Below are 26,280 nucleotides of genomic sequence, written 5' to 3' on the forward strand. Positions count from 1 at the left end.
TGTCTCTGCTCAGATGTAAACTCTCTGGCAGAACATTTAAAATGGATGTCTTTTTGAACTTAATGGAGCTGCCTCCATACTTCAGACTGAGCTGGCAGGATTGGAGGCCTGATGGTGTGACAAATAGCAAAGGACCCCTGAAGGGCTGGGAGGCCAGATTCCAGCTCTCATCAGATGGCACCTCATTGCTGCACAGACACAGCGCAGGGCTTGCACTAATTCTCTAATTTCTCCAGCACAGCTTATGTCTCCTGCTGTCCCCAAAAATAAAATTATTAAAAAAAAAAAGAGAGGAGAAAACAATAGCAAAGCATGTCTCGTACTGTGTTTGGGAAGTGCCAAGCAGCTTGTGGAGGCTGCTGCTGCAAAAAGCGAGCAAATGACAGTGATGTGAAGTTAATGAGGATCAGGACAGTTGGCGGTGGAGGTTTCTGGGCTGCAGGAAGGAGGGGGGCTCTCAGGAGGTCCCGATAAGCATTAGCAGTTTGGGATGCTCAGCCAAAACTTCTGTGGTTTGCCTGTTAGTACTGAATTTCTTTTTTGTTCAGCCGTTACTTTATACTGTGCGGTCTGGCCAGCAGTTGTACAACAGCATTTAAAATATACAACATGCTGTGAGACAGAATGCAGCTACCTTGTCAAGGATGCCAGCATTAAATTACAAAGAGGCCAGTATGTTCCATATACGGGATATGGCCATTTTGCCTGGAAAAGTCCAGATAGCCAACCTCTGTTATTGTTCAGTTTAGGATGCAGCAGCTGCCTTGAGCGGAGTAAGGGAGGGGGAGGAAGGGAAAGGAAAAGGAGGTGGATGATCCCAGTTGGGTCCATGAGAAGTCTGGCCAGGGAGAGAGATGTGCTTGGTAATCTTTCTTTGAATTAATAAAATGGAAAGAAAAGTAGTTGTATAATGCCTCCACAGTGCTCATCCCAGGAAAGTGCAAGGATTGTTTGCAGGGTGCATATAGCAGAGACTGTGATTATGCTTTTGGAAGTGAAACAGTGAAGGAACTCTACCTGTGGGTTTGGCTTTCTGTCCTTTTTTTAAAATTTGCTGAAATTGGTTTCTTCTTTAACATTATTGGCTTTTAAAGAAAATATATAGAGTAGGACATTTGAACAGCAAAACTGCTGTGACATATCATAATCCATGGTGCTCTTTTTGTAGTAGTTAATTCTGCATTAGTGAAAATAAGTTCCATACTCTTAAAGGAGGTGGAACTGAAGTTACCCCAGAAGCTGTGTGAGAATTACAGAGAAAATCTTAAAACGATCTTGTAGAGAAAGAATAAAAAAGACACCAGATTAACTTTGAACTTGGGAGTCTCCCACACTGCAAATCAAGTGCATTGTCATACAAAGCACAGGTGTACACCACATGTACAGGTTAAAATCTAGTCCCAAGTGCTGTGATGACAGTTCTGTGTTCATAATGTATACATCCAAAACTGTACTTGCATGTCTGCTATAAATCCAGGTAGGACAGGTATAGAGGAATTTCTTCCTGAGTTACAATATTGTAAATGCAGCTTTGCTCTATTGGTATCAAAGAAACTATTCACACGTGAATTTGTGATAGAGTTTTTCTTTTCTTTGGGATAATAGTTTTGTAGACACCAATAAGTAAATACTTATGTATCTGTCCCACTTATAGACATAGAGAAAATTATCTTTTCTGTGTTCTGATAAGAGCAGAGGGAATTCTCTGCAGGAGCAAGTCTGATACATGCTGTGGTAAGGATATAAAAGGGCTGAAAACCCCTTGGAGGTTTCACAGCTTTCTAATTGACATAATGCAGCGTAAATGGAAGAGATGAGTTAAAATAGACTGGGAATTTGAAGAAAAAAACAACATAAAGCTGTTTATCTGACATTGACAAAATAAAAATCAATTTGCATCAGAAACATGCAGAAAGTAATTTTTCCCACCCAATACCACAGTAGATGTTTTAGCAAATTTTTTGTTTCTAGCACAGAAGTTGAAAGTAGTAAATGTTTTAGGTAGTGATGAAAAATCAGTGAGATTTTTTGATTGCAATTTTTCAGAAACAAAATAGCAGTTTGAGCTCTGTGACCCTGTTTAGCAGGGCCCATATAAAGCTTGGCACAGGATCAAACTTTATGGGCAGAAGCCTTTAGAGGATGTGTGGCATAAGGACTGAACCCTCAAAAAAAAGTCTGCTGCCTGTGTTTTTGAGATCCACCACCTTGGGTAGTGAAAAGAAAGGGGAAAATTTGCAGAAGGAGAAAAGATGTTATGCAAACTCTATAAATGAGTCACTTTGTTGGTTTTGTTCATAGCGTGCACCTAGAAGCCCTGAGTCAGCTCCAGCACTAGGCACTATATTCCACACATAAGAAATAAGGAGATTGCCGTCATCAGGCTCATACTGGCTGGGAGAGGTTTGCCAAACTGTTCTGCCATAAGAATGCACTTGTTGGCCAGACTGGGAAACAAGAGAGAATTTCATAAAGAACCCAACAGAAGTTTTGCATCAGCTTTGGTTTCTTCAGGCACCAATAATACCAGAACAGAAAATAAAAAAAATAAAAAGAGAAAGATAGTGACTATTGTGTTTTAATCATCTTTGGAATTAATTAAAATACATAAAAGTGTTAGCAATGAGCTGTGTCAGCTTTGCTAAAAGGCTGATCAATATTTACATAATTCATTCATCCTGCTGAGTGAGAAGCTGGCAGTCAGAATAGCATCACTTATGCATAATACTACTGCAACAGGAAAAGGAAAATATTTTCTACATCCTGAATCAGTTATTTAAGGCCTCTCTACCTCCTTGGGAGTATGACAGAATCGATCAGCCAAGCTGAACAGCACTGGCATTGCAAACATTTATTCATACCATCTGGTACAGAGTCAACTCCAAGTAACAAAGGATTTTATTTTCCCACAAAGGCTGAAGGTTACATAAATGTTACCCACATTCTTGTGGCATCCCAACATGTTATTCTCACGTGCTGCAGGGAGATTGACAATTCCCAGACCAGAACACGACAGACAGCCACGAAGATTCCTGCAGCACAATTGCTTACTAATACCACTAAATGTGGTATTTTAGACCCCTTGAAGAGCCCTTATTGCACAGATAATATACATGGCCTGACATGACAGGGAACACCTCCAGTGGTTAAATCCAAGGGTAGTGGTGTAGGATTTTTTACTGATATGGAATGACCACTAACTTGAACTCACTTATGGTTCTATTTCATTCAGCTGCTCATAAATTAGCTTGGCATCCTGAACTCATGAAAGTAAATACATATTTGATGCTTCACCAATGCATAGTCAGTCACACTTGCTGCTTTTTTTTCTAAATATTCAGATGCCCACATGAAACTTGTTAACCTTCATCATAGCTATAAATATCCTCCAAATGAATTTAAATACTTAAATGTTTTGTAAAGGGTTCTGCAAAAAGAAAGGTTTCAGAAATACAGACAATCCTTCAGAGGTTTTAATGATGTGGGGGCAATGTGTAAAGAAAATGTGTTTTCATAACTTCCCTTCCAGAATCTTGTGTACTTTATTTACAGCCTTACTATTAAGGCATTTATATAAAACAGTTTCAGACTTTTAGGGCACAAGGACACACTGGGATCTGAAATGTGGCCCATTTTCTCACTTTCTGCTGGTCTCTCCCCGTGCATGAGGTGGTTTGATGCCCCAGCTCCTCCAGCAACTCCCACTCCACGCAAGGGGCTGTGTCCTGCAGACACAAAGCTGCCAGGGAAATTTTATATATGAGTATTTAGAAAAGTAGATCTATTCAGAATTGCCTTTCCCCTGAAAGAAGCATTAAAGGAAAATAAAAATAAAAACAAGAGTAGAAGGGAATTCACATACTCTTTGGGAGAGAACACACAGGTAGAAAACATTTTTAAAGAGGAATTGTATGTGTTTTACATAAAAAATGGAAGATCTGTTTATCTGATGTGCAGTTCATTCTTCTGTTTTCATGTTGCTTTATTCAGAATGTATTTTTCATGTACAATTTATCTCATGCTTGTTTTTTCCTGAGATGTGTGAGACATTCTGAATCTCTAAATGAACAGCTACAAACACAATGTTATGTTGGTTGCTCTGCTTTGATGGAGCAGGTTTCCAACTGCAAAGTCTATAGGATCATTATGGTAAAGGGCATGCTAATCTCTAGTTCTAAAGATTAATCAAGGGTGTAACATATACCACTGATTTTTATTTCCACTAATTAAAAACTATCCTCAATTCCTTTATGAAGCCACTGAGATCACTTCTGAGTAAAGAGAAAATGGAAAAATCAGAATGAGATAGTAAAAACTTTCCAACAATCGTTTAAAGCTCTTCCTTTTAAACATGAGCTGGGGCCATACACGAGAGGCTGGGTTTAGAAGCTGCTATGGTAATTTCCATTCTGAAACATCAGACCAAGATCAGCTCTTGCTGGATTCAGATGAAGAAAGATCTATCCCTTTTGAAAAAACTATTAATGCCTCAATTAGGTGAGAGTGTTGAGTGTTACCTCTTCGAAAGCAAATTAGGAAGTCCCAAACACTGACACTGTCAGAAGCTGCAAGGTCTTCTGGAGGAAGAAATCACTGTTTGCATTCTCTGGTTATTTCTTTTCCTTAGTCAGGCAAAACACTGCTAGGCATATGTCTCACCCACAAGCAGGAGCATGTTTGAAAGTCTGGATTTCATAATGGCCTGCAGCTTTCTAGGTAAATCCTGAATGGCACGGGGCACTCTGTGGTCAGGGCAAAGAAGACTTTATATTTTCTTTTGTAACAATTTTATCTCAATATAAAACCTCCGACTGTCTCTTGAACATTGCAATATTTAGTCAGTTAAACAAGGCAAAAAGCTGGCAAAAAAAGATCTAATTTATCCTTGTCTGACTGATTCCCAGTCACCTAAGAAAAGAAGCTGTCAAACAGAAAGCCAAATCCTGCAGCACCTACACCACAGAAGAAAGCAATGGGAATGTTCTCTGGGAGATCAAATAAGGACTAGAGTGTTTGATTTCTACAGCAAGAATACTGCACAATTTCCAGATGTTTATGACTTTGAAGAAAAACTGGTTTAGAGATAAGGATCTCAGAAGAGCTCACACTGAGTGCTGAGTGCTGTGCATATGAGACGGGCTATACTTCAACTTCTGATCCATATAATAAAGAAGACTTTCATTTAAGGCACCAGACAAGACTGTCTGTTGGTCATGTGATTCAGAAGTGTCTTAATGGCATCCTTTCAGACTTCTGCTAAGCTAAAATAAAAAAAAAAAAAAAAAAGAGACCTATAAAGCCCCAGCCCTTTCTACTGCTATTATGAGACAGCTTGGTCAAAATGTTAACATTCTTACCATGTTCCCAGCTTGACTATGCCAGGGTCCTACCAGCACAACACTTCACAAAAGAATATATTTGGTTCATATTTGTGTATTGAATGAGTGGAAGAAACAGTGTTCTGGTGATTTAACTCATTTTCTTGAGATGCCATAAATAGATTAAGGTGTCCGGGTATGAACGAAGAGCTTTGGTGAGAGAATCATTGCTACTTTCAGTGTTTTTATTGCCATCAAAGAAGGGTAAGGAGTTTGCAGGATTGGGATAAGAACAGGAAACAAGAACATGTTTCAAAACAAAATCAACTTCCTTTGTGTAAACAGAAGTAATTTTACCCAAACAGTCAAAACCAGGAAATCAATAATTTATTCCTTAGACTATAATGGCTGTTTCTTGTAATTCTTATTTGCCATTTAGATGAAAAGTAGGAATATCCTATTTCCTTGGTACATGAGGTCTAAACCAGAGGCATCTCCCTTCCTAGGTAGAGGGTTCAGAGGCAACACTGGAAATGCACTGGAGGACCTGATTTTTCAGAATATTTTAATTTTATGTCTAGAGTTTGATAAAATCAGTTAATTATGAAGAAATCTTTTATCATTTCTCAATCTCATTGACCTTAAATCCTGAAGTTTAACAAGAAAACAGCAGTTCAAATAGTTGGACATTTGGAAAAAAACCTGCTAATCAGATAGAGATCACTATCAGAGTTAAACTAAACCAATTCATAAACTTGTGTTTAAGTACCATGAAATGTAGTCCTTAAAATAGACCCACAAAATAGACTTTAGGATGGATCTTTTCTTCTCCTAGCAATGGAAAGTCTGTTAGGGCAGTGAGAGCAGCCTCCTAGTGAGACCATGTCCTAATTCACCAGCTTTGCAAGTGCCAGGGACTAAGAAACTACTGCAAGACAACCTGTGGCATGTTGAGTTTTTAATCTGATTCATTGACCAGACTATACAGTTAATATTTTAAAATATTTTGCTATTCTGTCCCTGTAAATCTATAGTTTAAAACAGGTATGTCCTTATTCAAATCTTCTGTAAGAAAGAGACTCTGATGTTAAACATTTGTCTCACTGCTAGCTTTAAAAATTGCTCATCTTTAATATAGTTACCACGATCTGCACAATTCATCTTTTTACAACAGGAGTTCATCTTTTTTTCTTTCTCCAGAAAATATGCAAAAACAGGTGGCTATATTTCCTGAGAAAAATCTATTTGAAATGTTTACCTGTTTTAAGGGACACTTAGGAATCGGAAATGATCTCAAGAAAACCTTTTTATTAAATTAACTTTTAGTAATATTTTTTCTTTTCACTTGTAGTTTTAAATATCCTCAAAATATAGATTTTATGCATTGTATGTCTGTGCTATTTATGTATTATTTTCAGATTAGGAACAAAAAATCCAAGTAACAGTTGTGAAATACAACATGCGGTATTTGTTTTTCAAGTAGTTTGCTCAGTGGTTGCAGTTGACATGCCAAAATACATGTTTATGTGGCTTAATTTAATTTCATAATTATTGTAAACTACTGATACTGTAAACACAGCACAACATCTGAAAGGACTTCAGTGGACATTGTGGAAAAATACTGTCCAATCTATTTTAAAAGTGTGAAAAAAAAGTCTCATAATTTCCGAAGTATTTTCTTGGGTTGTTGTCTTGTTAGTTTGGAAAGGGGTTTTTTGGGGATTTTTTTTGTGGTTTTCACTTAAAGATTCTGGATTGCAATTTTTGGAATAGTGAAAGAGAGGTTTGGTCAATGAAAGAATAAAATCTTTTGAATCCATATTCCTAGATGAAATCATAGTTTTACAAAGAGCCCTTTTTCCTAGTGAAGTTCACAAATTAGATTTTGTTACTGGTAATGTTCCCATTTTTGGCAAACTGGAGTTTTATGAGCATTTTTGGCCGAGAAGCCCTGTAAATCTGAAATAGCTTTGCCCTCCATGCGTCCAACCATGAAATGACACAAAATATTGACAGAAATGAGCCCCTTTTCCATGAGAGCTCCCTGGCAGGTGGGTGGCACGGCAGGTCCCCGGCAGCCTGGATGAAACAGGATTCTGCACAGCTCCTGCACACAGCTCCCAGAGCTCCCAGAGCTCCCACAGCTCCCAGCCACGCGGATTTTGTTGGGATTTGAAGGCATTTAACACCTTGGGGTCAGCCAGCCCTGGGGGCTCGGATCACCCAGCCTGTGGGGACCAGGAGGTTCATGGTTGAACTCTGTGATCTTGGAGGTCTTTTCCAACCTAAATGATTCTGTGACTCCAGGCTCTTGCTTCCCAGCCAACTCTGAGCAGTGCTTCTACTACCTGACACAGCCATTTTTACCTCTTGAGCCTCTTTGTGATTTATGAATTTAGACACACTTTTAAGCCTCAGAATGGAGGGATGGATGGACATGATCCAGCTGGGGTTCAAGCTGTACTCCTTTTATTCTGTCACAACCCCACTCTCTGTGATTTTACTGGGGTGTTTAAGCACACCATGCCACACTATGACCACGGGACTTTCCTCCCTTCGATTACAAATAACAAACTATTGAACAGCTGGGATGTTTTTTGATTCATTTTACTCTCATGAAGAAACAAATGATGGGCTCTAAACCAGGAAATTCCCACAGTGATTTTTAGAACCAAAGACCCAGTGGATGAGGTGGGAGGAAGGGAAGGTGAAAGGGAGATGAAAATTTGTTTAATCTTCTTTATCTGGGGAGATGCTACAAATGTGGACATGCATTTCTATGTAGCAAATTTGAAAGTGTTGTGTAACTCATATTCAAAATAGTAATTGAAATGTATTGTGTTTATTATGTTCCCATATGTTTGCAATCAAGGTATGTCTCTATTGGATGGGAAGCAAAAAACTATAATTTGCTGCTTAGCATCAGAGCTGTTGCACATTCATTTAAATCGCTTTATTTATCTTCTTCCCCATAAAGAACCTTCCATACTGTAAATTTATTGAATGGTTAATGGTCCAAAAGTATGGGGTTCATTACAAAATGAAGTATTTATTGCAGTGTTAATTAAATAAAAGCATTGTAATCTTTCCAAATTGAACAATTATGCTCATTTGAACATTTTAAACAGAAAATCTTTTATGTACTAATTGAGTTGCGTAATGAAAAGCACGTGTAATGGAAATTTTAATCAAAACAAATACTGAAATAATTTGAACACTTTTTACAATATAAAAGGTCTACCTCAGTTTTTATTAGAAATATTATAACAGCCAGATTAGTTTCAGAACTCATGACCTTTGAGTGCGGTATATTATTTCTGAGCTGATAGGCCACCCTCACATACCAGTTGGCTAACCCCTTAAACATCAAAGTTACTGCTTGGCTACCAGCCCCAAACCATGACAGGCTGGCTGCGAGCCCGAGCCCTGACAGGCTGGCGCAGGGCCCGCAGCGGGGCTGACAGCGAGGGGCGGATGAGCGGGGCTGGCAGCGCCAGCGCAGGCAGAGCGCGGGGCAGGGATGGCTGCAGGGAGGGATGGGTGGGTGCATGGATGGATGGATGGGTGCATGGATGGATGGCACCTCGCCCTCCACAGCCTGCTCACACCCAATTCTTTATTTACTCACCCGATTCCGCCCAGCCAACCTGGAATATCTGCAGCTGCAATTAGATTTCAAACAGCTCAGCCACTTCGCGTCTTGTTCCACGTTCCAGGCTATTCTTCGGCTTGGCTCTGTTTCCTGTTCTGAACTCGTGCTGGCTTTGTTTTATCATTTGCAGACAAAAGCTGAATAATGTGTGTTCATTTGTGAGTATGAAGAAAATTCCTGAAAGATGAACTTGCATGCCACAGACTTGCAGCTGAATGTTTTCTGATCACAGGAATACACATAACCCAGCCTCTTTTACTGGGAGTTTGCTTGTTTGTATATTCAATTCCCATTTAACAACATTAAATTGAGGAAAAGGAAAGGGGCTCTTTAGATCTTTTTCTCTGCCTGATGCAGTTGCACTGTAAGGGGAGTGGTCCATTAGCTGACAAGAAGACTTTGTTGGGGTTACTGGGAGATTTAAGGATAAATCTCCAGAAAAAAAATACCATGTAATTAAAAGGTATCATCTTAAAGCTGACAGCATATTGATGAAAATACTTCGGAAGCAAATTCCTACTCGGTTCATCCTTAAAGTGAACAATTTTTATTGGAATATAAAATAGTAATCCCTTAAAATGACTGAACATATAGCTTTCTGTAATAAAATTGACCTAATTCTATACAAAAAAAATGAAGTTTTATTAAGTTAAGAGGCTATATTTTAGATCTAAACCTCAACAAACACCATGGACATGAAATATATGCCTAGCAAGGGATTTTAATGGAGATAAAATAGTATCTAAAATGTAAAATCTTCAGAAGTGGTGAACTCCCCTGTGCTGGGGATGATTTTTGCCTAGTGTGCACTGACTCTACAGGACAAAGCAGGTTATTCCTTCACTCTGATTCATCCCAGGAGAGCCTATCAGCATTAACAATCTCTTCTGTTACACCTTCTGTCTTTGGAGCTCTCGAGTGGCAGGCTGAATGTTGCCATGGATGGGCATTCACATGATACTGGTGAGGGTGAGTGATTGCCAGCAAGTTCTGGCTCTGATATTTCTAGATCACTGCTAATGGGATGTGACAAACCCCAGGGAAGAGTCAGCTAGGGCAGCCTTTCATATTTCAAAAGCTATTTTCATCCCTTCTCCCAGGAAGTCTGAATGAAGTAGGAGAGGAACCTCTCACAGTGAAAACTTGTTCTTATTTTTCTTCTATTAGTTTGGAGTGGATGTTCTGCTGTTCAGAGCAGAGCCAGTGCAAGCTGGAGGGAATCTGGCTGCAGACTTTCTCAAGTTATCCCATCACAATCTAGCAAGGTAGATGAGAAAAAAATCCCACAAATGAGGAACAAATATGCAGAACAATATATATGCAGATCACAAAGCCTACCAGTATGCATAGGAATGATTAATGCCATGACCAAGGATAGTGTTGAAAATCTGACCATGTTGTTATTTATTATCTATAGCCTTTACCACCTAAACCACTGCAGAACAGATTCTTCTTTCCTGGGTAGTAGAGAGAAAACATTTCCAGCCAAAAGAGATTTGACTGCTTAAAAATGCAGGTGACTCAAACTAAAATGACTTCACAATACAGTTTAAGTTAATATCCAGACTTTACTTCCTAACTAAGACATCTAAGTTTCACTTAAGAAAATGGAGAGAGGGGAGTTTGTTGCCTTTTTTTTTTTTTCTAAATAAAGTAGGGAAACCATTTTCAGTCTTATTGTAACCATCTGTGGGAAACACCAAGACGAATGAACTCAAGATAAAGGAGCAGCAGACAAAACATCACTGTGTGCACCCACCAAAAAGCTCGTTTGAGAGTTCAGCAGCTGATGGTTCATTCCAGGGCACTGGGATAGGGAGAATCCTGCAGCCCTAAGGCAGAGCTGTGGGGAGGGGAAAGGGGGTAAAGGGGGCAAAGCATGACCACAGAGAACTGGAATTTTTTGCTGCTGAGGGCCTGCCAGGCATAGAGATGAGGGTTTTGCTTCTGAAGAAGTTTTTCCTTCCCTCCACAGGCTCTGACCCTCTTGTGGGACACCCACCTGACACAGTGCAGGTGTCCTAATCAGAAAGAGAACAGAAAGAGTAATTTTTTGCCTGTAAATTAAAATATTAACTCTTACACTGCTAATAACTGCTACAAGAAGGATTGGGAGCTGCATTCCATGGCCTGTTGATGAGCTGTGGCAGCAGCTCCCACAGCGGAGACCTGCACAGGGCTTGCTGCCTGCTCCCCTTGCCCCCACCCCACTGAGTGTCCCCACTGAGTCCCACCAGCTCCCTCTGCCTGACCATCAGGCTGGCACTGGGCTTGACTTGCTGGGACATTCCCTCCTGTCCTTCCATGGCTGTTCACAAGCACAGCAGTGTTTTATGGAGGATGAAGAGATGGCCCTGGAATTCCTAATCCCTGCTCTTTACTGGCTCTGGAGGAAGGGAGTGGGATAATGTGGGGAAGCAAGCATCTTATCTGCTAAAATGTTCCTAAACCTGGTGGGGTCTGGGAGCAGAGACTTTACTCATTGCTGTAAGCAGAGCTCTATTCAAGAACAGAGACAGAAATCTCCCCCCAAAAGCCAAAGTCCAGCAAGATACAGGAAGGAGGAATAAGGGTTACAACTTTTATCTCAAACATATTAGTAGGTGTTGAAGGAAACTCAAATTCACCTACTACCAGGGGTTATTTCAGGATTATGAAAAAGTGACATAAAGAAGGGCTGTTTCTCCTGCAATTGCCTCAAATTAATCATTTTAATCTTATTTTTACATGATGTCTCATGTTACTTGGGATTTGGAGGTAAATCTCCCAATTGTTCCTGCTAGCCAGTGTGTTTCCAGAGCACAAATTCCTGGGAGGTGTGCTCCAAGCCACCTCCTGGGCTGCTGCCATTGCTGTGAGCCCAGACCACAGTGTCCTGGAGCTCAATCCCTTTTGCCCCAGAGGAGCAGGCAGTGTTGCTGTGGGGCACAGAGGGTGGCACCCACAGTGTCTGCCCTGCTCCTTGCTGCCCCAGTGAATGTGCCCAAGGGTTGGGCTCACTCCTGCTGAGCCTGCCCTCAGGCAGATGTGCCCAAACCTTGGAGCAGGGGAGGGAGCAGAGCATCCTTCCTGCCTTTTATAACACAGGGTGTTAATTTTGGATATCATCTGGGGTCCTGCCATAGAATTGTTGCTTGAATTCTACCCACCTACCCTCCCTAATAAGAACCCTCCCTTGTAAGTATTTTGTTTCAAATATATTAAACCAAAACCAGAGTGTCAGCTCTCCACTGGTGCCACTACAATTTCTAGGTTTTACCAATTTAATTGGAGTTAAATTAATCCAGTTCACTGAAATCATCTCAGATGATTGGAGCATGCTGCTGATGACCCCAAGGCTGTGGCTTTGTATGGGCCATTTGCTTAGGGAGTTGGACTCAATGCCTATTGTGGGTCCCATCCAAATCAGACTATTCTGTGATTCTTTAATTTCCAGTCTCAATCAGGTTTAAGAACTCCTATGCTGAGCTATGCACAGGTTGAAAAACCAGGTCATATCTTAGAGACCCCCTTTCTTAAGGACATGAAATGTGAGTTAAAGAGGAAGCAGACTGTCTTAGCAGAAGGGACCTGAGTAGGGGTTTGACATATGGGTGGCAGAATAAATATCCTACTTTGCTAAAGCCTTCTAATATGATTTTTTAAAAATCAATCAGCTTGGTATCACTCATTAAAGACATTTAGCTGTTATTTCTCCTTCATTTCGGTGAGAGACAGGCGCTCTTGAAAATCCAAGTCACACTTGTGCATATTTAGGTAATCAGTTATGTCTAAAAAAACATATTAACATTAAATGGAGAAAATATCTTCATCACAAAGAAATTTGAGGTCAAAAAAGGCTAGAAGACAGTAAGATCTTTTGTTATTGCAATAATGTGAATCAGCCTTAAATACCTAAAATGGACCAGAGGGACAGGGGTCCTGATAGCTGACTGTTAATCATTGGAGTGGTCAAAATGGGCCAAATTCTACAGCCATTACTCAGGCAAAACCCCTGTGAAAAATCAGCGTAAGGTTTGCCAGGGTAAAGATTTGGACTTACAGTGGGTGATTGCTTAGTCTTTTATCATTTGTTAGATCAGCAAACTCCTCTCAGCATGCAGCGTGCACATAGGATATAATTCAGACCACCTACAGAACAGCTTGTCTGATTCCTAACTGCAAGCCATTAAAAACTAGAATGTAAATATGATATTTGAGCCAGTAGTGCCATCAACATAGCGTGGATTTCTGCTCTGAAATCAGAGGCATCTCTTGCCTGACTGGATTTCACAACCACTGTTTGTTTATGAATTGTCTTCTTGAGGCTGTGAAGATAAAAAGACCCTGAGTTGGTAACACACTCCTGATTTAAGGACTATAATTAGATTAGAATATAGCTTGGCTTTGGTTTAGTTGCAAAAGCACAGAGAGGGAGAAATTTTTCTCACCTTGATGCTGCTTTACATATGGAGCAATTCCCTGATTCAGCTCCTTGGCTGTGCAGGAGCTGGCCCACAGTGCCCTACAGGAAAGGTAACTTTTAATTAGTGCTAGAACAGGCCTTCAGGAGCTAAATAAACTTTGAGCCCCGATTCTCTCAGGAGCCATAGCATGCACGCCAGACCTTCAGAGCTGATCTGAGTGACAGAAGCATAACAAAAACCACTTCAGGAGCTGGGGGAAGCGAATCTGCAGGGATCTGGAGTGACCCATGTGTGAGGGCACAGGGAGGTGACAGGAGCCAGGACTGGGAGCCAGGGTGGGAATGAGAGCCCTGTGTGAGCAGCACCCTCTGCCAGCACTGCCCTGCTGCTCTCATCCCCTGTGGATACTGTGCACGCTGTTCTTACGGTGCTCTTGGTAATTGCAGAGTCACAGCCATTCCTAGGGGATGGAATTTCAGTGGTGTTTATATTTCCATGTGAAAACCACGGATATGATGACTTAGTCATTTATGTAACATTAGGGGATGGATGAAGATGGGAATCCTGGCCTCTTTCCATCCTTAAACATGTCTTATGTTTGTAACATTATACCACATTTCTTTGGATGTATTTTTGCTGCATTGATGAATTTGTGATTAACGGGGTTTTATTGTAAAAATTCTGTACACAACGAAGAGTTACATGCAATTATATGTGCAGAAACAAAGAAAAAAATCTTTGGGTCGGAGTGCACAACTCTAATTTGGCCACATTGCTGGTTATTCTCAACCCAATTGGGCAGTTTTTCTTTCAAAAACAAAGTAATTAAATGGCAGTAATGATACTATTGCATGCAGACCAAGAGACATAGGGTGGCTTATTAATGAGAACGACAAAGAACAGTGGAATTAAATGTATCCCTGGTGTAACACAGTTGCTAAAAATCAACATTACCACTGGGACTAATTTGGTCTAAAATGGATTGTTTCCCAAGGCTGCTGCTATGTGAAAACTTCTTATCTTTGAGAAAAAGGGAACAGTGACCTCACTTTACATTTGCCTTCTTTTTCACTTGGCTTTTTCCACTGGTTTCAGCGTGGTTGTACAGGTGAAAATGAGGACAGAATTTGATCCAACCATGTAAATAGGTACCAAAATTTAATGTCCTGCTGAGAAAAGAGAATACGTTGAATTTCCCACTTTTTAAATGGTTGCAAACAACATGGTTATAACATATTAATGTGTGTAACTTAAATATATCCAGAGGCAGTGCTGAACTGGTGAATTGCAACCAGGAAACTCCATGTTATCTGAAGAATAATGAATTTCTAGAAGCTTCAGTTGTACCTCACAAGATGAAATCACAAGTCACAGTTTTTAAAGTGACCTTTCTTTCAGATTTCAGAGAAAGATCCAGATGAGTCAGTGTTCCCCTGCTTATGGTCAGGACTCAAACTCTGTAGTTACAGGGTAACTGAAGACTCAGAGATGCCCCTGTGTTTGGAGCATGTTGTTAAACTAATAGTGAAATACTCACTGAGCAGGTTGTTAAAAGTGATTATCAATTATAAGCTTGCTAAATTCAACCTGTTCTGCTTGCAGAAATGTTGCTGTAATCAAGGTATAATCCAGAAGTCACTGTCTCTGTCTAAATAATTTCAGTTCTAGACAGAAAAGCAGTTCTGGGGGTTCAGAATGCAAGCACTCCATGTTGATAAATCTTTATGCATGTGTGATACAGGAAAAACAAATTCAGAAAGGAAATCTAATTCAGGTTTAAATTTCTAAGAAGTAATTGTAGGCAACAGTGAATTAAAAAAAAATATTAAATTATGAAGCATAGGTTGATGGCTTCCACTTAACAATTTTAAAGCTAAATTTAAGCATGGGAGGATTAATATAGAACAATAACACTGCACCCTCCTGAAGGCCAGAGGTTGAGAAAGAATAATACATCAATGTTATAACCAAGATATAATACTCTATACCCTTTTTTTTTTTTTTTTTGTGCAGAATAACATGTTTTTCTTGGATAGAAGAATTTTGTGTCAGCTCTTAGCCATTTACAGTTTCTTCTGGCATCCAGACTTGGGAAGCTAACATTTATCTGGTTGGGCTATTAGCACCTTACAGCCCAGTCTGAAACTTTCTTTAGTCCCTCTACTAAATAAATTTAACAGAGCCTAGGAATCATAGTTTTCTCTTTACAGATGCCCTTTAACCTCTGTGACTGTTCCTAGCTATATATTTATTTACATAAAACACAGTACTTCTGTGAAACACTAGACTGCCTACCTCTACAATCATTTCCTGCTGTGGGGGGGGAAATCCCCCCCAGTCTTGTCAATATGCTTCAGTTTTCATTTGCCTCCATGTAATCATCCTCTGTGATTTAAAGGGTGGGAATATGTTGATCTTCATTACATCACTGTTTTACAGGAATGATAGTGTATACACAGCCAGCTTTGGGGGCATGGATTGGAATCAAGTTAATTTTATTCTGAAAGGAATTTAGTGAGCACTGAACAGCTTGATTTACAACATATCTTAGCTGGATCCTAATAATAGTGGGGATGGGGTTTTAGAGAGGCTAGAACTGCAGCTGGTTTGGCTGGCTATTGAGCTATGTTACAGGTTTTTTTTCTTCAGTGTAAAATTTACTTTGAAAGTGTCTTGTATGGGATCAGCACAGCAGAACTTGTTTTGGGTTTGCATGGTGCAGCTTTGGCAGCCAGACCCAACACAGGCTTTTAATGGATGCCACCACCCCAACCCACACTAAAATCCAAGTAAGAAATTTGTCAAAATCCAGCAACCCTTCCTAGCAGGCCAGGAGTCATGTGTCCCTTCTTCAAGACTGCTTAGGGGTTAGAAAAGTGTCTGAAATAAGGATCAGCTTTGAATGAAATGTTCACAAACAGCTTGGTGTTCTTGCTGCTTTCACTGCAGCTTGCTCAGAGTGAATCTCCACGTGCAAGGGGCTCCAGGGAAGGGCAGGGACCCCCCAGTTCTCCTCTGAGGTGGAAGGGGTGTCCCTGGGACAGGCACATTCCCCTGGCCAGGGAAGGGAGGCAGCTGTGCCTTCCAGTGCCTGCTTGCCCTGTGCTGGTGCCCAGTGAATCCACCCACACCCATCTGCTCCCATGCAGCATCCCAGTGCCGCTCAGTGCCGAGCTGGGGGCTGAGACAGAGCATCCACAACATTCTGGTTTGAATTCCAGAGTGCCTCTCTCTTCTCTTTAAGGAAATGCAATCCCATAGGTAATTATTTCACTGCTGAAGGATGGCTTTCCAGGCATGGTACCTTCCCTTTTACAAAATCTATGTCTGCTTTATCTAAACCACCAGAAATCATAATAACTACCCTCCTCCCCACCGCCTTTTTTTTTTTTACACATAAATTTGCTATCATTCCTTCTCATACTTGAATGTTCTCCCACCTGTCCTCAATTTAATCCATGAATGTAAGCACATAAATCTTTGTGACATTTTGGCAGAGAGTACCTATTTTCAGATGACTCCTTTAGGAAACTCTGAATCCAGGTGTTTGTTTTTTGCATAAAGTGTTGCAAAAGGGGAATTTTAATGTGACCATACAACCAAAAAACTGGTTGCATTTGAAATTCTGTAAAAGGGTGGATTAGATGCAGGTAAATTATGTGTGTCTTTTCCACACCCTGAGTTATATATTCTGAGAGCTATATGATAATTACTGCACCATCTGCAGAGAGAAATACGGAATTTTACTGCTATAAGCATGTGATTACACAAACTTTGTTATGTGTAAAGAACATGCATTGGATATTTAAAAGTCCTTTATCACATTTGACACATAGGGATGAAAAGTGGAATGCTGCTCACAAAATATTTTTTGGGATGAGGTGAAAAAAGGGAAAAAAAAAGTGAAAAAGAGCTGAAACAGTTGGCTATTTTTCTTTGGCCAGATGGTTTCCAAACAAAGATCAGAATTCTATTTGAAAGTCTGATCATAAGGTCTGGACCGAATAGTTTTGATGTAAGGACTGCAAGGCCTGAAGTTTGAAATCCTTTTACCTTTAGTTACTGTGGGGCCTATAGGAACCCCACTTTTTTAAGGTTGTATGATGAATTAAAATAGAGGTGTTCACTCATTCTACCAGGTACTGAACAGGGAACACTCTTCCTATTTATTAAGTGCTGTTCTTCGGCTCTCGGGAAGAAAAATTCTTGCTCTTTTAAGATTGTTCAGATTTGTGACCAGACTGAAGATTCCCCTCCACAGTTAATTGATTAAAAAAAATTCCTTTGTACCTAACCACATGTGTATGGATCTCTTAAAAAGAAAATACATAATAATCCTTTGTTTTTAAGGTGAGGATAAATCCACAATCCAGTGTTTTTTACTGTTCTCCCAAAGGCGAGATGAGCAGCTACTGGTGCTTTGGTTATTGACAGGATGAATAACTGACTTGGAAAAACTTGGAAAAGCAGGATGGGGGAACAAAACACCACCTCCAAAAAAAGTCAAACAGCAAACACCAAGAAACTCTGTCACGGAATCAGGTGACTTTTTTCCCCTCTGATATAAAATCTTAGCACAGCCCTCCCCCTTCTGTACAAAAGCCATGTGGAAGCAGATCCCCATCTCTCCCACACCTTTTTCTCTGGAGGCAGCAAGGAGGGAAGGACCACACAGGACAGTGGTTACTCTATCTGCCTGAGCTCACTCCCCTGGCAGCCAGGCCGATGGGCTGGAGATAAGGGCAGCACAGCACTAAGAGCGTTCATTGTTCCAGCACTGATATTCCCTACCAGACACAGACCATTTTCCCCCGCTGTTAAATCCTGTAATCACTTATATTTTGCAGAACAACAAAAAAACCTTTCTCTAATGGACTAATCCTGTAGAAAGGCTTTGTTTGCTCTGAATCCATCCTTTGCTATGGGGCCGCAGTCTCTTTTCCAGTTAATTCGGAGCTCTTGGTGTGGGTGGGCAGCGCTCCCGAGGGGCAGCACAGGAGAGGAGTGGAGCTGTGCCCCCATCCTCATCCTCATCCTCATCCTCATCCTCATCCTCATCCTCATCCTCATCCGTCCTCTCACTGCCCTGTTTGGGCTGGGATGGCGCTGGTAGCCAGGAGAAGAGCCTGCTCTAAGGAGGCTGGATGCAGGGATTGTGGCCATAGATGCAAGAATTGTGCCCATGGATGCAGGGATTGTGCCCATGGATGCAGGGATTGTGCCCATGGATGCAGGAATCATGCTGATGGATGAAGGGATTGTGCTGATGGATGCAGGGATGGTGCCCATGGATGCAGGGGTCAGGCCCATGGATGCAGGGATTGTTCTGATGGATGCAGGGATTGTATCCATGAATGCAGGGATTGTTCTGATGGATGCAGGGATTGTGCCCATGGATGCAGGAATCGTGCTGATGGATGCAGGGATTGTGCTGATGGATGCAGGGATCGTATCCATGAATGCAGGGATTGTTCTGATGGATGCAGGGATGGTGCCCATGGATGCAGGGGTCAGGCCCATGGATGCAGGGATCGTACCCATGAATGCAGGGATTGTTCTGATAGATGCAGGGATTGTTCTGATAGATGCAGGGATTGTTCTGATGGATGCAGGGATTGTTCTGATGGATGCAGGAATTGTTCTGATGGATGAACGGATGGTGCCCATGGATGCAGGGAGCACCAGCACAAGCCCACAGGGTTTGCAGGGCAGGGAGAGGCTGTGTTGGGGGGCTCAGGTGGGTGCCCAATGTCCCTTCCTACATCTTTATGGTTCATTCCTGTATAACACCCCTAAAAGTGAACAAAACCAGCCCCTCCCACTCTGTTCCCTCACTGCGCCTTTACGGAGAGAGAAAACGGAGATTTGGATGGACCTGCAGGGCTGGCTGCTCCTGCTGCTCTTTTGGCATCATCAGAACAATCCCTTTAAAATCCCAACTTCCCATGAACTTACCCATTCTGATCCGAATTTCGGGTGCAGGGATTCCCGCTGGCCACCTTAATCTCGTGCCTGGGCAAAGGATTCTTTTCATGCTGATGGCACAAAGGATTTGTGGCAAGTTTTGCACAGCATGAGCAAATGAACCAATCTTCTGTTTGCACCCAGGAGGAGAGTTTGCTTTCTTTTTTTCTTTCTTTCTTTCTTTCTTGAGTATTCAGTTCATAGTGACTTGTTCCTTTTACTCATGCAATGTATCCCAGGGTAGAGAGGGAGTTTCCTGCCAAAAATTGAAGCATATTCTACTTTTGTGGAGGAAATACCATTAGTGTTCAGAAATAGCATTTTACATTTGCTCTAGAAATACAGAACACTTTACAGAGAAACATTATTCTGCTGATAAAACCAATTAATGAGATGAAGTTATGCCCTAGCTTCAGTGGGAGTTGTCCATGTACATCTGAGGGCAGATTATTTCCTGAAGGCTTGTGTTGCACACTTCTGTGCTCCTGAATACCAGTCCCAGCTGCAGCAGATATTCCCAAATAAAAGTTAAAGGTAGTTGTTGCTATCTAAAGTAAATAGAAATTGAACAAGAGGTATTAATATTAATCTCTAAACCAGAACAGGAGTAACAAAAAGACTGGTTGATATTTTGATGTCTAAAATGAATTGTCTTCTAGGGGACTTAGTCAAAAGTCTCCTAAGTACCTGAGCAATGGCATTTTCAAATCTCCCACCAGCAGCACTGTCTACATCTATCAGGCAGCAAAGTAAGCATAGAGACTCTTTTCTTCGTTTTTTTATTTTTAAACTTTGATCCCATGACACTGAAGATATGGAGAACTGTGGGGTTTTGATGTTAAAGATGGAATGATTGAAATCATACAGGTTGCAGTGTCAAGTTCCACTTTTTCTTAGTAGAAGTGTCAGAAAATTCATGGGGTCTGGGCCTAGTCTGAGCATTTTCTTAGTGAATATCCTGCTGATTCCTTCTATGCTTTCACTGGAAAGACTCTTTTATAAGCAATGCTAAAATGCTAATTGGCAAGGGAGAAAATACAAACTATTTTATTCTTTATCAATTATTCAAAACTTCAGAATTTCTTAATAGGAGACACAGTTTGAACAAATATATTTGTATTCTACCTAGTACTTAGCAGCTCCAGCATTTATTTGCCCTAAAAAGGATGAAAATTGGTTTTTTAAGATCCTAGGACTGCACAATATTCACAGCCTGTTCCAGCATAAAACTTCACATCTAAAATGCAGTTCCATATTTTTAAGTTATTTAGTAACTTGAACAGTAGTAGTGGCAAGACTTGATCGAGGTATAAAGCAAGCAATCACAAGAGTATAGTCAGTATTTCTCATACCAAGAGAAAATTACCATGGTAATTAAATTTGCTTCTGTGTTGTTTTGCAGCTGTATTTTTGCTAATCTAATAATCTTGGAAGGTTATAATTACTTGTCTTTTAAGATGCACCTGCTATCTGACATGGTGTGGCAAGCACAACCAATATTTGGTTTATTATAATCAGTGCCTGTGGAGTCATTCTGGGGTGCAAAGCACAAAGAATCAGCCCTGAGGTCAGCAGGGCTTTGAGAACAACTCACTCTTGTGTCTCCTGCCATCATCAGGATTGATTCCTGTCTTCAGTCATCAGTTCAGCAGGCAAACAACTTTTTTGCAGGCGAAGGAACTTTTTCTGCATGTCTCCTGACTTTGCATTTTTGTTTACACCAATGACAGCTAGGGCAGTGTGCTGTCTGGTGAAGAAGCAAATGTTGTGTATTCAGTGTAGTCTTTGTGTATTTGCTGCACATATATTCTCACAGTAGATTTTTAGGAAAAAAGAATTGGGTCAGCTGTCCCTTTACTCAAACTGATGCTGCAGTCTCATGCATTTACTGAATCAGTAAACCTCAGTGAGCATACCAGGGAGAAAGGACTGGTTGTGAGTGGTTGTTGGGGAAAAAAATCTGCTTTTCAGCCCCAGAATATCCGTGGATTAGAGAGAGATTATTCCATTTGAGATCAGTGAAAATGATTTTATGTATTTTATGACTGAAAAAGCAAGTGAGAGGGCAGGGGGGGATGCCCAGTCCTGTTGATTTCCCAGCAAGTGTCTGTGCTCACACCTTTTCAGACTCACACAGTCTGTGTTTTTTCCATCCCAAGCATGATGGGATCCACCATTTCTCTTGGGTTGATGGGGATAAATAATAGATGAACTTCCACTGCTCTGCAATGAGCAATGCTGCATTAAAATGACCTCTAAGCTGAGGTGGATGAAGTTTTTATAGAGTTTGTTTTACCAAAAAAAAAAAAAAAAAAAAAAAAAAAAAAAAAAAAAAAAAAAAAAATCATGTCAATAAAAGTTAGTCAGAAGTGATCCCACTCAAAACAGAACCAAACCTCTGAACACTTCAGCTGGAATGGAACTTGTCTGGCCCCAAGAAAGAATTTTATCCAACTTAATTCTTGCTTATTTTGGGGTAGATGAAAATTCAGTCCTAACATCTGTTCATTCCAATAATTTTCCTGTTTTTCCAGTAAACTCTCTGCCCAGTTCTGCTTTGCAAATTTTTAACATTCTTCAGAGATGTAAAAAAACCCCAATCACTCAGCCAACCAACAATAGCAAACCCCAGGGTTAATTGCCTGGTTGTCCAGTCCTGCACCATAAACAGGCACTGAAAGGAGGTGTTACCACATACAGACCTCACCTGTGAGCCTGGCTTGAGCCAGGAGTGCTGGACTGCACGTCCAGTCCTGAGCACATACCCCTTCAAAAGCTGGTTCTGCTCTCCTGGACAGCAGCAGAGCTCAGCTGGCAGGTCCTGTGTCCTGTCTGCAGGTGTGTGGTCCTGTCCCTGTGCCTGCAATGAACAGCACAGGTAGAAAAGCAGCTGATGAACATCACAGAGGAGCAAAATTCCAGTGTCAGATATGTCTGGGATTGATGCAGCTGAAGCTTTTTTCAGATTTATAACCATGTACACTATAGGTACCACAGGGATGAAAGTTGATAGCTCAGGTATTGATAATCATAGAACGTTTGGGTTGGAAGGGACTGGAAAGATCATCTGGTTAAAAAAAGATCTCATTTCTTTCTCTGTGTTTCTGCCACATTCAGGCTTCACTGTAGGAGGGAAAAGCTCTGAATTTCTAAGGTGCATTTTGGGAATTAAAATGCCAACAGCATCATATATGGTGTTATAGCCATTAATGCTGTATAAATAAATATCCAAAAATGCTTTTTTAGATTCTGCCTTGTCTATTACTGAAACCAAAGGCACTTGTGCTTCCAAAATGCTCCTCAGAGAATTGCTTTGCATTTACAGAGACTTTCAGATTGGCAGGTAGCCACTGGACAGCTTACTGAAAGTCACTGAAAGCTGAAAGCAATGCAAGGCTTCAACATGGAAGCAGTTTCACAGATATTACAGGGCCAACTCAGATTTCACTTACAGAGGAGTATGATAACAATAGAAATACATTTCATTAGGAAATAAATATATAATTTCAAAAAGATCTTATTACTGCTTTTTATACATAATATAATACTTCCAAATGAAAACAATCCTAAAAAAAAAAAAAAATCCCAACAATTCTGCTAGCTGTTGAGTAAAGCTCTTGTGAGAAGGACAGTCAGGGAACAAATACCTGGCTATGGGATTTGGTTTTGAAGATGTTCAGGCTGAAGGTTTAAACTACAACAAGTAATTTTTTGGCTCACAGATTTTTTAAAAATATCCATTCTATTTGTCAAAAATTACTTGCCTTTTCTTTAAAATATTGTTTTGCTTTTTGAATAGCACACCAGCAATTCACTGTAAGGGTTCCCTATTCAAATGTCAGAAGCCTTGGTGTGGTTGGCTTCTGCAGCAATTCGGCAACGTTTCAGTTTGCTAATGGGTGATTTATGTAATCCAATGAATTGCAAATTGCAAGCACAACAATGGAGAATTAGTGCTATCTTTGAAAGTCTGACTCATCCTTGTAGGCCTCAAGTTCTCCAAGTCTCCAGTGGTGACAATGGCATGCAGCACAGTGGATGCTTTTAAACTGAGCTGCCTTGGGGATTATGGATTGAGACGATGTCTTTGGTGAGAACTGTAGGGAGAGCTCTGCTGAGCTGTAGCCACTGCAGATGACTTTTGTTCGAGATGCAGCTTTAAATTCAGCCCAGGTTGCTTCTTCATGGCAGCTGTGTTCTGTCCTACAGGCTCTTGATTTTTTCTTAGAGCATCGAAGTTGCTTGCCGCTTCTGCTGGGCTTTAGCAGGACAAGGTGTGTGTTTGCTGTTTTTATTAAAGCAAAGGAGCCAGGGATGTGTGATCAAGAGCCCCACGGGAGGTGTGTGCCCACAGCTCTCACTGCAGAGCCCTGCCAGCTCTGTGCCCCTCCCTGGCACAGCCCCCTGAGAGGATCCCCAGTGCCCTGCCCTGGCACTGGGACACCACACATGGTCCCAGCTGCCCTCCCTCTCCTCCTGGCACCCCACTTCATTTTCCATGCAGCCCTCAGCACAGGATGGCTCATCAGTCTGTAAGCAGAGGTGATGTAGCTGGAAATCACCTAAATCCTCAAACCAATATTTAAATTCACTTGGTTAGTTCAAGCAGGGAAGCAGGCAAGATGTGGCTTTGAGAGCAGCAGCTGCCCAGCAGTAAATCTTGCAAGAGAAATTAAATCATGCTGGACCATGCTGGAGCACGAATTTCCAAGGATACTCATTATTATTCAGGCTTTAAAAAGATATTTTATAACTATAATTGATCTTCTGCTGAAGCACATGAGGGATGGTGTGGGCTGGCAGTTGAGAATGTGGCAGGATGTAGGGAAGCAGATGAAAAAGGGGAACTTTCACCAGCTAGGCTGAAGTATTGCTAATTTTACCTCTAGTTCTTAGAGAAAATGTGTCCATGTCAATAAAGGCAGTGGACCAAACAGGACTCTATTGGCATATTGCAATGCAGAGGATCAAAAGTACAAACAATGCACTTGAGAAATAACTCTCCTACAGCTGATGAGGCAGGTTCAGTATTGGGATAGCTGGGGGGAGGATTTGGTGGCCTAAACAGGGGATAAAAACTTCTTATGTACAGATGTGCCTGCATCCCTGATCCTCAGCTATTGCATGGTCCAGTCCCAGAGGTGTGTTCAGAACCCCTGCCCAAAGCTGCAGAGGCCAGGCCATGGCAGAATTCCTGGCAAGCCCTTTCTGTAACTCTGTGGTTCAGCTCTATGATGGGACTTGCTGTGACTGTATCAGACTAAGCACACCAGATTTGCTTTGTCACCAGCATTTTTTGCAGGGAAGGCTGTATGCTAGGCTGCCTTTTGGCAGGGTGCAGGGAGAACAGCTGTACAGCCTATAATTAATTCCATAATTGCTCTAATCTAGACCAAAACTGAGACAAAACTTAGATGGAAACACGGTGCTGGCAGGGCTGTGACCAGATCTCTGTGGAGCCAGGAAATGTTAATGGAAATAGGCTCAGCAATGAGAAGGAGCTTAGCAGACCTGAAGCTCGACGTTAGAAGTGCAAAGGAGCCTTTTGAAAGTTAGATTTCCAAAATGCAGCTATGATTAGTTTCACTGAAAAAATTAGCAAATGCTCCACACTGCCTGAAGAAGTGGCATTTTTACAGTGTGGGTTATCAGCATTATTCAAAGCAAATGTGGCAAAAGCTCCTTGCAATGAGCAGAATATGTAGCTGATAGTGAGCTGAAGACCTTGAGCTCAACTATCCAAATGAATACCCTTGGCTTAGCTCTGCCAGTTTTCGTACCAGATTCTTTAAATAACTGCATACATAAAGAAACTAACATTCTTTCTCAATGCCTTTGGGTATCCACCTTTGATTTTAATTTTCTGCCTCATAGAAAATGCTGTTTGTATATTACAGTGGTGAAACATCATCAAAATATCTTTACATGATACATAAAAAGGAAACCATATAGCAGAACAGAGCAAACTGTCAGTGACCGCAGTACCAACTGTACAGCCTTTCATTGCAGTGCTACTTGCCAGTAAAGATGCCTTGCATGTATAATTGCAAGTTTCTAAATCTATTACTGGCTTTCACAGGGAATTACTATAGAAATGATCCACAACATTTTTCTGTATTTCATTTGCAGCAGCTTCACACGCTTTGCCCTTTCTCTTTGCTGTGAAATTGGAGGAAACTCTTGGTCTCCCACTGAGAAAAATGAAGGCACTCATACCCTGGAACTGAACAGGGATATTTGTACTGACACCTTCAACAGACTCATTAAAGTGCTGTTTCTGAACAAGTGCTTGGCAGGAAAAAAGGTATATTTGGCCACTATATCATTCATATATATATATATACATATATATATATGTAATATATAAATTCTCTACAAGTGCTTAAATGTACATATTTGCAGTCCCTCCCTATTGCTCACAGCCAGGTGTGCAGGGCTGAGCATTTCAGCCATTTCAGTGGCTGCTGGTTACTGTGGAAAGAGTAGGGCAGAAGTGTAGTCAGGATGGTTGAGGTGTTGGAAAATTTCTGCCTACAGGGTGAAGGTGAGTATTTACTCTGAGTGTCTGTCCTGTTTCATTGATGCTCTTCCCCCATGTCAATTGTACAGATGAGCACAGATTCCATCTTTGCATGCCCTAATCCATGAAGCATTGTTAGTTCATTATCTGGTGGACTAATGAACAACAGACTTCTAGTTTTTTTTCACTGCTGCTTCATACTAATACTATGTTTCCCAGAAGTGAGCCACTTTATTCTAAACTAGAGTTCTGGAATTTATTATTTTTTCTCCTTGTTTCTGATGACTGCAACTATTTTTCATAGGCAGCCCCACTTCTTTAGTTTATGCCAGCTATGGAAAAAGGATAATGGGGGGGAAAATAAATCACATATATGACAATGGTAATAGCTGGCATGAATGTCCTTTTCCAAAGCACTGC

The sequence above is a fragment of the Catharus ustulatus genome, chromosome 13 (assembly GCF_009819885.2).
Source record: "Catharus ustulatus isolate bCatUst1 chromosome 13, bCatUst1.pri.v2, whole genome shotgun sequence".
NCBI lineage: Eukaryota > Metazoa > Chordata > Aves > Passeriformes > Turdidae > Catharus > Catharus ustulatus.